The 13,756-nt window shown below is 41.0% G+C and overlaps 1 protein-coding gene across 3 annotated transcripts in view; it reads left to right on the top strand.

The window, feature by feature from the left end:
- capt (adenylyl cyclase-associated protein 1) overlaps positions 1–13,756 on the top strand; it is a 236,670-nt gene that overhangs the window by 110,793 nt on the left and 112,121 nt on the right. The window contains exon 1 of one of the 3 annotated variants that reach the window (XM_070091786.1): positions 2,435–2,536. The exons of the other annotated variants lie outside the window; for them this stretch is intronic. The gene's annotated coding sequence lies outside the window, so the exon portion shown is untranslated. Of the gene's footprint in view, positions 1–2,434; positions 2,537–13,756 lie in introns of those variants that run through there. 3 annotated transcript variants of the gene reach the window in all.

Genomic DNA, 13,756 nt, shown 5'->3' with positions numbered 1-13,756 from the left:
TGCAAAATGTATATGCAGATTTTGGTTCGTTGCGCCACTTTGTTGCATGATCAACTCTCTCGCATTAGCGAGTATATAGATGTATTATTGAACTAGTTTGAAGACTTCAGTGGTGAGCATGTGAGTGACGGACGGATGGGCGAGTGCGTGGGAATGAGAGTACTTACGGGAATGTCTGTATCTAAGGTTACCGGGGCTCTTAGTGAAGGGTGTGGAGTGTGCGGTATCTAGTGTACCCAGGGTCCGTCTTTGGTATGTAAACAGACTCACATTAAACTTATTACCATACGCAGGAGGCAATGTTTATACGCACAACTCTTAATTTGGAGAGGAAACTTTCGACTATGTTTCGGTCCCTCTTGGATCAGTTATACATCCGGTCACGACTTGGTCCGTGACGACCCGAAACTTCATTTATAATTTCCTCTCTTAATTTAAGGTTGTAAACAAACCATGCACAGGTGAGGTTTGAGCCCATGGCGAGTGAGTCGTTAAACTCAGGCTGATTTCGTGAGTCATAAAGGTTGTAAATTGTTGCAGCGACGGTATTGTAACTTTACTCCTCCATGTGTATATAGTAAGTTGGACCACAAGTAGCGACGACCCTGTACACAAAGACCACCAAGAGCAACAACTCAAACAAACAACCCACTTGCATTTTTTTTTTTAACCTTACCTTGGCTTCACTGGGAATTAGTGTGCGCTCCAGTTTAAGTGGCCCTTACCACTGACAGGAACCACGTGGAGGCAGTGGATGTACAGCTGAAAGAGAACGTTTACAAAGGTAACACGATCGCCTGACCTTTCCCCGTGTTGACCTGTGCTCTTTCAGGGGCAGTGGGGGACGAGTCTCCTGATGAACGACTCGCTGCTGAATTGGCTCTCTGGGGGAATCAAGCTGCTTTTGCAATTAAGATACACCAGAAAACCTTTCAGAGATACAAATGAGAAATGAATAAAAATGTGATGATGCTGGGATTTTGTTGCTAGGGAGACAAAGACACGTTTCAGAACAAGCTTTTATTGGGACAGTGTTTAGTTGTGTAGTGCTGGTACTGGTTCTGGGGATTATCTCCCCACGGCCCGGTCTCGGACCGGGCTGTGGGGAAGGGATGTTACGTGGGGGAAACGAAATGTTACAGGATGAACAACTAATTCAGATGTACATGGGGAAGTAAAGGTGTGTGTATACTGAATGTGAATAAAGTTTGCCACATTTCAGTACAAATTTATACCCCACTATGTAAAATGATTCATAGTTCTAGAAAAAACAGTTATTCTATCTTCTGCCGTTTTATCCATCACCACCCACAGGGTCTTCCCGTTAGCCTGCTTACCCGTTACGTTCATCCATATCCATAACTTCCTCACTGTTAAACTCGCCCCTTGATAATTGTATAATACGGATCGAATTTTCATCCTATTTTCACTTACATTTTGTGGCGTGGTTGTGAGCACCACTATTCGCTTCATGTGTTTTTGTTGGTTGGCTGGCAGTGAGACGGAAGCAGAGAAAACACCATAAGTGGCCGGGGCCCAAGACTGTTCAACAGCCTCCCACCATGTATAAGGGGAATTACCAATAGGCCCCTGGTTGCCTTCAAGAGGGAGCTGGACAGATACTTGAAGTAGGTACCGGATCAGCTGAGCTGTGGTTCGTACGTTGGACTAAGTGCGGCCAGCAGTAACAGCCTGGTTGATCAGGTCCTGATCCACTGGGAGGCCTGGTCGTGGCCGAGGGGGCGTTGATCCCCGGAATAGCCTCCAGGTAGGCAGGCTGTCACACATGCAGACTGTCAGGTATGCACTGTCAGGTATGCAGACTGTTAGACATTGTTAGACATGCAAGCTGTCAGGCATGCAGTCAGGCAGTTTTTTTCCGGTAAAAGAAAACGTGGCTGTAAATACATCGTGGACTACGACATTCGAATTTAATTTCTTGCTGTTTAATATTATGTTGTATATAAGAAAAACTTTATACAACCTGCTGGCACCATTAGCACTGTGAAGTTCATATTAAAGTAATTTTTCCTCCAAGAAAGGTGCCATATTTCAGGAGACTAATGCCTGGCAAGTGTATAAAGAAATGAAAAGCGGTAAATGACGCAGTCACTTGCGACTTCCTCTTTTGGTCTAGTCGCAGTTGTCAAATCTTCTTGTGATGTATTTATAGATGAAGGTTGATAAAATGTTTATGTATAAATAGTTAAAGTTTCTCGGATGCTGTATTAACATTTGAACATAAATTTTCATGTGCTACGGTAGGTTATTGATAGCAAACGTGTTTTTTAAAGAAAATATGCGTTATCCCTCATTGATCTCGGAGGCAGAGCACTGATGCTCTTAGGTACACCCACACTAACACCCACTAGCGACCAGCTCCAGGCAACACTAACATTAACGACGGAATTAGATGTGGTAGGTAGGGCTACCATCACCTATGGCAGCAGTTGGCCGCCTGCCTCAGTGCTGCTCCCGACTCTGCCGCTCCGCAATCTCTGCCCTCACTATCTACTAACACATTTCTTTCCCCCATGTAAGTACACATTTTTTTTACTAACCGCTTTTTAGTGCTGTAAAATTGTGTTAGAAACTCGTAATTCAGTGGCATAGTTGCACTGAAAGCATGTTTACTAAATGGAGAAATTGTCGTCTTCATGGTGGATAACACTAGAGAAAACGACTAAGGTGACTTGTTGGGCAGACTCAGCTGTATCACAGTCATAAATATCGTCGTAGCTGCTGGTTTTTTGCTTTGCCAGCAGTTTCCCCCGTGTTACCCTTCACCGTCATGGTTAACAAGGGTGCCAGCGACCTCTTCCCCATTGCCCCTAACCAATATTTGTATTTTTTTTCCATCGAGCGCTTTAAAATTACGTAAAATAGAAGCAGCAGTTTTGAATGAATTACGTACTTTTTTTCCAATTTCAGATCGTTTTTACTTTATTTCATACATAACACACAAGATTTTTTTGTACAATGTTATTAACACAAACATTAATTATGTATTATGTATATTTAACCTATGATGAGTAAGTAAAGTTGAATAATGTGACATATTGCCGTTCGGGGTTCTATATATATATATATATATATATATAAGAGAAAAAAAAAAAAAAGAGAAGAAGAAAAACTTTATAAAACTGGGTTGCTTAAATGTGCGTGGATGTAGTGCGGATGACAAGAAACAGATGATTGCTGATGTTATGAATGAAAAGAAGTTGGATGTCCTGGCCCTAAGCGAAACAAAGCTGAAGGGGGTAGGAGAGTTTCAGTGGGGGGAAATAAATGGGATTAAATCTGGAGTATCTGAGAGAGTTAGAGCAAAGGAAGGGGTAGCAGTAATGTTAAATGATCAGTTATGGAAGGAGAAAAGAGAATATGAATGTGTAAATTCAAGAATTATGTGGATTAAAGTAAAGGTTGGATGCGAGAAGTGGGTCATAATAAGCGTGTATGCACCTGGAGAAGAGAGGAATGCAGAGGAGAGAGAGAGATTTTGGGAGATGTTAAGTGAATGTATAGGAGCCTTTGAACCAAGTGAGAGAGTAATTGTGGTAGGGGACTTGAATGCTAAAGTAGGAGAAACTTTTAGAGAGGGTGTGGTAGGTAAGTTTGGGGTGCCAGGTGTAAATGATAATGGGAGCCCTTTGATTGAACTTTGTATAGAAAGGGGTTTAGTTATAGGTAATACATATTTTAAGAAAAAGAGGATAAATAAGTATACACGATATGATGTAGGGCGAAATGACAGTAGTTTGTTGGATTATGTATTGGTAGATAAAAGACTGTTGAGTAGACTTCAGGATGTACATGTTTATAGAGGGGCCACAGATATATCAGATCACTTTCTAGTTGTAGCTATACTGAGAGTAAAAGGTAGATGGGATACAAGGAGAATAGAAGCATCAGGGAAGAGAGAGGTGAAGGTTTATAAACTAAAAGAGGAGGCAGTTAGGGTAAGATATAAACAGCTATTGGAGGATAGATGGGCTAATGAGAGCATAGGCAATGGGGTCGAAGAGGTATGGGGTAGGTTTAAAAATGTAGTGTTAGAGTGTTCAGCAGAAGTTTGTGGTTACAGGAAAGTGGGTGCAGGAGGGAAGAGGAGCGATTGGTGGAATGATGATGTAAAGAGAGTAGTAAGGGAGAAAAAGTTAGCATATGAGAAGTTTTTACAAAGTAGAAGTGATGCAAGGAGGGAAGAGTATATGGAGAAAAAGAGAGAAGTTAAGAGAGTGGTGAAGCAATGTAAAAAGAGAGCAAATGAGAGAGTGGGTGAGATGTTATCAACAAATTTTGTTGAAAATAAGAAAAAGTTTTGGAGTGAGATTAACAAGTTAAGAAAGCCTAGAGAACAAATGGATTTGTCAGTTAAAAATAGGAGAGGAGAGTTATTAAATGGAGAGTTAGAGGTATTGGGAAGATGGAAGGAATATTTTGAGGAATTGTTAAATGTTGATGAAGATAGGGAAGCTGTGATTTCGTGTATAGGGCAAGGAGGAATAACATCTTGTAGGAGTGAGGAAGAGCCAGTTGTGAGTGTGGGGGAAGTTCGTGAGGCAGTAGGTAAAATGAAAGGGGGTAAGGCAGCCGGGATTGATGGGATAAAGATAGAAATGTTAAAAGCAGGTGGGGATATAGTTTTGGAGTGGTTGGTGCAATTATTTAATAAATGTATGGAAGAGGGTAAGGTACCTAGGGATTGGCAGAGAGCATGCATAGTTCCTTTGTATAAAGGCAAAGGGGATAAAAGAGAGTGCAAAAATTATAGGGGGATAAGTCTGTTGAGTGTACCTGGTAAAGTGTATGGTAGAGTTATAATTGAAAGAATTAAGAGTAAGACGGAGAATAGGATAGCAGATGAACAAGGAGGCTTTAGGAAAGGTAGGGGGTGTGTGGACCAGGTGTTTACAGTGAAACATATAAGTGAACAGTATTTAGATAAGGCTAAAGAGGTCTTTGTGGCATTTATGGATTTGGAAAAGGCGTATGACAGGGTGGATAGGGGGGCAATGTGGCAGATGTTGCAAGTGTATGGTGTAGGAGGTAGGTTACTGAAAGCAGTGAAGAGTTTTTACGAGGATAGTGAGGCTCAAGTTAGAGTATGTAGGAAAGAGGGAAATTTTTTCCCAGTAAAAGTAGGCCTTAGACAAGGATGTGTGATGTCACCGTGGTTGTTTAATATATTTATAGATGGGGTTGTAAGAGAAGTAAATGCGAGGGTTTTGGCAAGAGGCGTGGAGTTAAAAGATAAAGAATCACACACAAAGTGGGAGTTGTCACAGCTGCTCTTTGCTGATGACACTGTGCTCTTGGGAGATTCTGAAGAGAAGTTGCAGAGATTGGTGGATGAATTTGGTAGGGTGTGCAAAAGAAGAAAATTAAAGGTGAATACAGGAAAGAGTAAGGTTATGAGGATAACAAAAAGATTAGGTGATGAAAGATTGAATATCAGATTGGAGGGAGAGAGTATGGAGGAGGTGAACGTATTCAGATATTTGGGAGTGGACGTGTCAGCGGATGGGTCTATGAAAGATGAGGTGAATCATAGAATTGATGAGGGAAAAAGAGTGAGTGGTGCACTTAGGAGTCTGTGGAAACAAAGAACTTTGTCCTTGGAGGCAAAGAGGGGAATGTATGAGAGTATAGTTTTACCAACGCTCTTATATGGGTGTGAAGCGTGGGTGATGAATGTTGCAGCGAGGAGAAGGCTGGAGGCAGTGGAGATGTCATGTCTGAGGGCAATGTGTGGTGTGAATATAATGCAGAGAATTCGTAGTTTGGAAGTTAGGAGGAGGTGCGGGATTACCAAAACTGTTGTCCAGAGGGCTGAGGAAGGGTTGTTGAGGTGGTTCGGACATGTAGAGAGAATGGAGCGAAACAGAATGACTTCAAGAGTGTATCAGTCTGTAGTGGAAGGAAGGCGGGGTAGGGGTCGGCCTAGGAAGGGTTGGAGGGAGGGGGTAAAGGAGGTTTTGTGTGCGAGGGGCTTGGACTTCCAGCAGGCATGCGTGAGCGTGTTTGATAGGAGTGAATGGAGACAAATGGTTTTTAATACTTGACGTGCTGTTGGAGTGTGAGCAAAGTAACATTTATGAAGGGATTCAGGGAAACCGGCAGGCCGGACTTGAGTCCTGGAGATGGGAAGTACAGTGCCTGCACTCTGAAGGAGGGGTGTTAATGTTGCAGTTTAAAAACTGTAGTGTAAAGCACCCTTCTGGCAAGACAGTGATGGAGTGAATGATGGTGAAAGTTTTTCTTTTTCGGGCCACCCTGCCTTGGTGGGAATCGGCCGGTGTGATAATAAAATATATATATATATATATATATATATATATATATATATATATATATATATATATATATATATATATATATTTATATATATATATATATATATATATATATTTATTGTTTAAGGCTAGTGATTATTTTCGCCTCTTCTGGTTCATATTGTTCCACAATATGACCATTTGCTATATTAATGACAAGCGCTTAATATTATGTATATGTATATATATATATATATATATGTCGTGCCGAATATGTAAAACTGGTCAATTAGCAAGAACTCATTTAAAATTGTCCTTTCTAAAATTTACTCTTATACGTTTAAAGATATATATTTTTCATTAATGTTAATGTAAAAAAATTTAATTTGCTACAAAAGAATCTTAGAAAACTTACCTAACCTTATTATAACAAGAACAATTTATTTTAGCCTAACCCAACTAAATATATTTTAGATTTGTTTACAATAATTTAATACTAAACAAACACAGTGAAATATTTTTTTTCGTTAGGTTCAGAATTATTTTGGGGAAATTATTGCATACACAAATTTTCGCTTGTCCTATATGGCAAGATGAGCGTTGCTATTTAAGCCAAGATCGGAAGTTCTGCCTATTCGGACACACACACACACACACATAATATATATATATATATATATATATATATAGATATATATCTATATATATATATATATATATATATATATATATATATATATATATATAATATACAGCATAGATTTGACGTGACGTAACCGATCGCGTGATAAGTTTGTTTTGGTAGTCTAGGCTGGGGTGAGGGCGTTGGCGGGGGCAGGTGGCGCTTATATTACTGATACCTGGAGTATACCTGGAGAGGGTTTCGGGGGTTAACGCCCCCGCGGCCCGGTCTGTGACCAGGCCTCGACACCTCACTCTACTGTTGTGTTCCTGCTTACACAAGACTAATCAAAGAATTCTTATATGAGAAACCCTCCACTTCTTTGGATCAGTCATTACCTGAAGACAATTTTAGGGGGTCCTGTCCCACATAGGCCTCCTGGTTGATGGCTTGATCAGCAAGGCTCCTAGTGCTAGTCTCACGCAGTCTAATGTATGCATCACAGCCCGGCTGATCAGGAGCTGAATTGAGGAACTTAACACATTCTATTTTGAAGACAGTCAAGGGTGTGCTGGTAATTTCCCTAATGAAAAGTGTTCAAGAGTCTTAATCCGTTTACACTTATTGAGTTATCGCTGTTCCCCTGTTTTTCATTGGTTGTTTATAAACGTATTACCCTTACGTGTTTAGCTCTTCCCAGTGAAAGGATATATAAGCACTGTTTATTATAACACCGGCCGTCACCCACCGAGGTAGGGTGACCCAAAAACTGGAAGCACATTCACCATCATTCTTGCAGTCGCTGTCATGCCAGAAGAGTGCTGACGGATACCTAAAGTCAGTTGGGCTGTGGTTCGTACGTTGGACTACGTGCAGCCAGCAGTGACAGCCTTGTTGATCAGGCCCTGATCCACTAGGAGGCCTGGCCGTGGACCGGGCCGCGGGGGCCTTGATCCCCGGAATACCCTCTAGGTAAACATAGTTCAGATGATGTCGACTGCATCGTTTCCACCCCTCCTTCAGGCACTTCCCTCTACGACTTAAGCCCAGCTAACTGGCTTCTCTTAATCCAATCCCCCCCCCCCCTCTCTCTCTCTCTCTCTCTCTCTCTCTCTTTTACACAGGGTTTGACAAGGTTAAGGATCCCTAGCTTTATTGACAAGCTATTTACAGGTTAAGGATTCCTAACTTTATTGGCAAGCTAAGAGCTGTTACCTACATCAGCTCATTTGAAAGCATTTTTATTGTTATGACACATAAAAGTAGGGAACAGGATGAAGTTGGAGCCATCTGTGGGCCAGCCTTTTCATTTGATCAACTGACTTTATCTCGTTGACATCATTATGCTGTACGAATGTGTTCCATACTCGAGTCATCCTTGGTATATAGGATCTCAGATGAAGTGATGTTCTGGAGAAGGGTACAGCCAGAGTGAAGTTGCTGCTTTCTGCCCGTCTTGTGGCATAAAAGCTTGTTTCACGCTGTCCTCGAAGTGGATCCAAGTGTGGTACTTTGACAATATTGGCCTTGTACATAACAGTAAGGCCACCCACATCCCTCCTATGTTGAAGGCTCTGCTGAAATGACAAATCTATCCAGGATGGGTCCAGGCGAGAGATGAGACGTCTTGCTCTGTTCTCTACTCTGTCAAGCAGTCGCAGATGAGAGGGGGGAGGGCAGGCAAACCAAGAAAGTGGAGCATACTCAAGGTGTGAGCGTACTTGTGCCTCGTACAGAATCTTGCAACCCCTACTGTCAAGCAGATGCGAGATACGGCGAAGTGCTGTAAGCTTCCTGGCTGCCTTGTTTGCAAGATTTACAACATGGTTCTTCATGGTTAGTTTGAAGTCAAATTTCACCCCAAGGATATCAACTTCTCCAGGTGCCAACACCCTCCCATTCATCCTTAGGACTGCACCAGCATTACCATCATGGTGCCTAGAGACGATCATCATTTGCGTTTTCTCAGGTGCAAATGTTACTTGCCATCTATTTCCCCAAGCTGATATAGCTCTCAGCTGGTGATTGATGTAGCTTAGAGCAATCTCTCTCTCTCTCTCTCTCTCTCTCTCTCTCTCTCTCTCTCTCTCTCTCTCTCACACACACACACACACACACACACACACACACACACACACACACACACACACACACACACACACACACACACACACACACACGTATGTAAGTACGTTAATTTAAGAATGATATACAGTACTTCTACAAATATGAGTCCACGAGTTAGAGAAGTTCTTGCTGGTGTAAGGTTAAAGTGAAAGGTGTATTGTGAGTGGCTGCCTGCTGAGCTACAGTATCCTGGACAAAAGCATGACGTGCTGCGTCTGCTTTTCAGGCTCGTGTCTGTATACTTGCAAGCAAGCACGTACCTACATGTACTACCTTGCACGACCCTTCATGTAGATGAATGGTTCAGAGAACCGACATGTTGATAAATTACACATGTGCATGTTGCACATGTGTCTAATTTATCAACGACCCTTCATGTTGTCCTCCCTTACACTGCCTTGTTTGTGCGTTCATACACGCGCGCACTAGCGAATAACCCACATACAATAGCACAGAAAGAGAAAACCAAATGTGTTACTCTGCTTAAGACTCTGATCAGGCACGGTTAATGAGTTGGAAGGAAGTCCATATATATATATATATATATATATATATATATATATATATATATATATATATATATATATATATATATATATATATATATATATATATATGCGACCAGGTCAGGTGCATCCTTGAAAAATACACTGAGGAAGTTGAAATTAAGACACATGTGCAACATCTGGGTATCTTTATTGTAGACGTTTCGCCATCCAGTGGCTTTATCAATACAAATTCTAGGACATAGCTTGAAGATAGGACTATATACAGAAGATGAGGTAATCAGTCCCTCAACGGTGCTCTTCGCACCTACTCCAAGGTTGAGGGACTGATTACCTCATCTTCTGTATATAGTCCTATCTTCAAGCTATGTCCTAGAATTTGTATTGATAAAGCCACTGGATGGCGAAACGTCTACAATAAAGATACCCAGATGTTGCACATGTCTTAATTTCATCTTGTCGGTATTGTATACCATTCTTGCACACACTGAGGAAGACCTACTGGTCCAAGCAGGTCCCACTGTTCTAATATTTGTTTAGTCTGCTTTTTAAAGCTTACCAAGGAGTAACCTATCACCATGACTACGTATTTGTAATTCTATTGTCAGACAAGTTTTTCTATATTATAAGCCAGTGGTTATAGTTTGAACTAGTAATATGTATAACGGCGGCCTGGGACTCGCTTCATGCTGGTCATTTGCTGTCTTTAATAGTTTGTCAAATTTAAGAAGAGGAGTTGCCAAAAGAGGTTCGATCGCATTAATAGTGTTGAAATTAGGAACCTTGCTAATTAAGGTGTGCAAAGAAAGGTATAAAATACCGACACTAACTCCAAGGCCGAGGGACTGATTACCTCATCTTTTGTATATAGTTCTACTGTCTTCCTATTATGTCCTAGAATCTGTATTGATAAAGCCACTGGATGGCGAAACGTCTACTACAATAAAGATATCCAGATGTTGCACATGTGTCTTAACTTTCACACTTGCTAATTAACACTGATTCCTCTTAGTCTTCCTATGTTGTGTGTTGCAGCCTAACAATAATTTAGCAACATTGAAATTAACCGTACTAATGTGCCGAAATACAACAGTGTTATTGTCACCAGTTCGTACAAAGTACCTATATATATATATATATATATATATATATATATATATATATATATATATATATATATATATATATATATATATATATATATATATATATATATTCTATTCAAGATTGATGGACTGACCACATCGACTCAAGGTTGAGGGATTGATTACCTCATTCTCCTCCTGTTCTTCAAGTTTCTCCTGTGTATGGACTGATGAAGCCACTGTGTGGCGAAACGTTTCTTTAATAAAGATACCCAAGAGTTGCACATGTGTCTTAATTTATCAACGTGTCGGTTCTGTGAACCATTCATCTACAATATAGAAGTTAATTGTTGCCTTGTTGACCCGCGTGGACTCGTTGAACTTTAAATGTTGTAAATAAAGTTAATAGAATCTACTATAGTCGTTTTCGACTACAACTTTTTTTACTTAAATCTTGTGTAATGTATCGTCCTGGTAAATGAATTTTAGTTACAAGCGAGTTGTTGGGTGTGTTGGTAATCACGCGTAACTAAGACGTCGTTCACGGCTCCTCTTGATCGCTCACCGGTAACACTTAACTCTGTGGAACAAGGCAGTTGTCAGGTGAAGACGTAGTTCCTTCGGAACTTGTTGAATATTCATAAGTCATCAGTGTCTTGAAGCACTTGTAAACTGTGTCGCTTGAGATCTCCTTACTTGCTGCCCTCTTACGTTCTCCCGCTTTCATTTGCTGCTCTCTTACTTCCTGCTGGCTCTTCCTCTTCATCCAGTCCCGCTTCACTCTTTCCTTCCCTCATTACTCCTCGTTGGTGAACAGCTCTTCACCTGATTTATCCCCCTCCTTTTCTTCTGATCGTTTGATTGCATGGTGCTGGCAATCTTTATAACGTCAGTGAGCTGGTCAAGGTAACAGCAAGTTAATAATGCCAGATTAATGTCAGCATGGGCCAGTAGACCTGCTACAGTGCTCCTTCTTTATTAAGTTCTTACGTGAACATTAAAATGGTATAAAATACCGACAGATTGTTAGGTAAGACACATATGCAACAGTTAGGTATCTTTATTATGAAACGTTTCGCCTACTGTGTAGGCGAAACGTTTCATAATAAAGATACCTAACTGTTGCATATGTGTCTTACCTAACAATCTGTCGGTATTTTATACCATTTTAATGTTCATTCTGTCAGACACTGCAACACAAGGGTATCTTGGTACAGACCATCAACTTCGACAATCTCTACAAGTGAGAACGGCTGGGTTTGAGAGGGACCTGCCCTCCCAACGCAACCTACGTCTCACCTCCTGGCAGTATAAAAGGCTCCATCCTGTCACTTCAACTTCATATTGTTTCAGACAACGGAACAATGCTCTTCTCCAGACTGAGGGACTGACCACCTCAAAACTTTAAGGGTGATGGACTGATTACATCGTCTTCAAGTATCTTCTGCTTCTATCAACTTTTCTGTACTCGACTGAAGAAGCCTACTGTGTAGGCGAAACGTTTCATAATAAAGATACCTAACTGTTGCATATGTGTCTTACCTAACAATAAGTTCTTACGTAATGATTGCTTCGTGTGAATAATAATAATTAGCATATTGCGAAGGTGCGTTTGTGTAAAAACTTGCATTTGTAGTCAGTGGTGCCTATGGTAACCTTCCTATGATATACAAATATACCTAGTTGGATGAATCTTATTGTAGCCAGCTGGCCCAGTGGCTAACGCGTTGATCTTCAGTTTTAGAATTCACTAGTTGTTAGGTAAGACACATATGCAACAGTTGTCTAACTGTTGCATATGTGTCTTACCTAACAACCTGTCGGTATTGTATACCATTTTGATGTTCAGAATTCACTAGCCGCGAGTTCAATCCCAACCCGTACCGTGGTTGTATGACCGGTTCAGTCCTGGACGTGTTTCCTTGCACGTGTTGCCTCTGTTCGCCTAGCAGTTACTAGATACCTCAGTGTAAGCTGACTGTTGTAGATCCCATCCTTGGATTCTGGGGGAATGTACCTTAAATAAGTTAAACTTTAAAATGAACTGAACTACGATAAGATTGTTAGCTTGTAAATTTAACTGTGTAAAAAAAATAGTGGCAAAGGTACTTTAGTCTGGCTTATTGCAATACAAAGTTCAGGTACCCAGATAATCCAGGTATTGGAACAAAATCACATGTGCAGTTTAGGACATTTATTATATGAAACGTTTCGCCACGAGTGACTTCTTCAGTCCTAAGAAGTCACTCGTGGCGAAACGTTTCATATAATAAATGTCCTGACCTGTACGTATCTTTTTTCTACACCTTGTCGGTATTAGCATACCTTTTTTTTTTTTTCATTCCGGGTATCCCATCAACGGCAGTGTATTGATGGGATACCTGCGTGATGTTGAAAGTTGGTAGTGTGAGACGTAGAGTTACCTGCTACAAACCAGTGTGAAAGTCACTAGTTCAACAGCCGACCTTGTACCTGTCTCGCTCTCTAAGCTGCATTTTACCTTCCTACACTGTTCCCTCTGGGCCGCGTTCTTTCGTTGAACACGTTAACAGTCGTAAGGCATATTGCGAAGGTGCGTTTGTGTAAAAACTTGCATTTGTAGTCAGTGGTGCCTATGGTAACCTTCCTATGATATACAAATATACCTAGTTGGATGAATCTTATTGTAGCCAGCTGGCCCAGTGGCTAACGCGTTGATCTTCAGTTTTAGAATTCACTAGCCGCGAGTTCAATCCCAACCCGTACCGTGGTTGAACATTAAAATGGTATAAAATACCGACAGATTGTTAGGTAAGACACATATGCAACAGTTAGGTATCTTTATTTCGAAACGTTTCGCCTACACAGTAGGCTTCTTCAGTCGAGTACAGAAAAGTTGATAGAAGCAGAAGATACTCGACTGAAGAAGCCTACTGTGTAGGCGAAACGTTTCGAAATAAAGATACCTAACTGTTGCATATGTGTCTTACCGTACCGTGGTTGTATGACCGGTTCAGTCCTGGACGTGTTTCCTTGCACGTGTTGCCTCTGTTCGCCTAGCAGTTACTAGATACCTCAGTGTAAGCTGACTGTTGTAGATCCCATCCTTGGATTCTGGGGGAATGTACCTTAAATAAGTCAGGCCCTGATGAACTGTATGCA

Source organism: Cherax quadricarinatus, chromosome 37, assembly GCF_038502225.1.
Source record: "Cherax quadricarinatus isolate ZL_2023a chromosome 37, ASM3850222v1, whole genome shotgun sequence".
Lineage (NCBI taxonomy): Eukaryota > Metazoa > Arthropoda > Malacostraca > Decapoda > Parastacidae > Cherax > Cherax quadricarinatus.
Note: the sequence above shows the minus strand (reverse complement) of the source record. Positions and strands in the feature narration are given on the sequence as shown.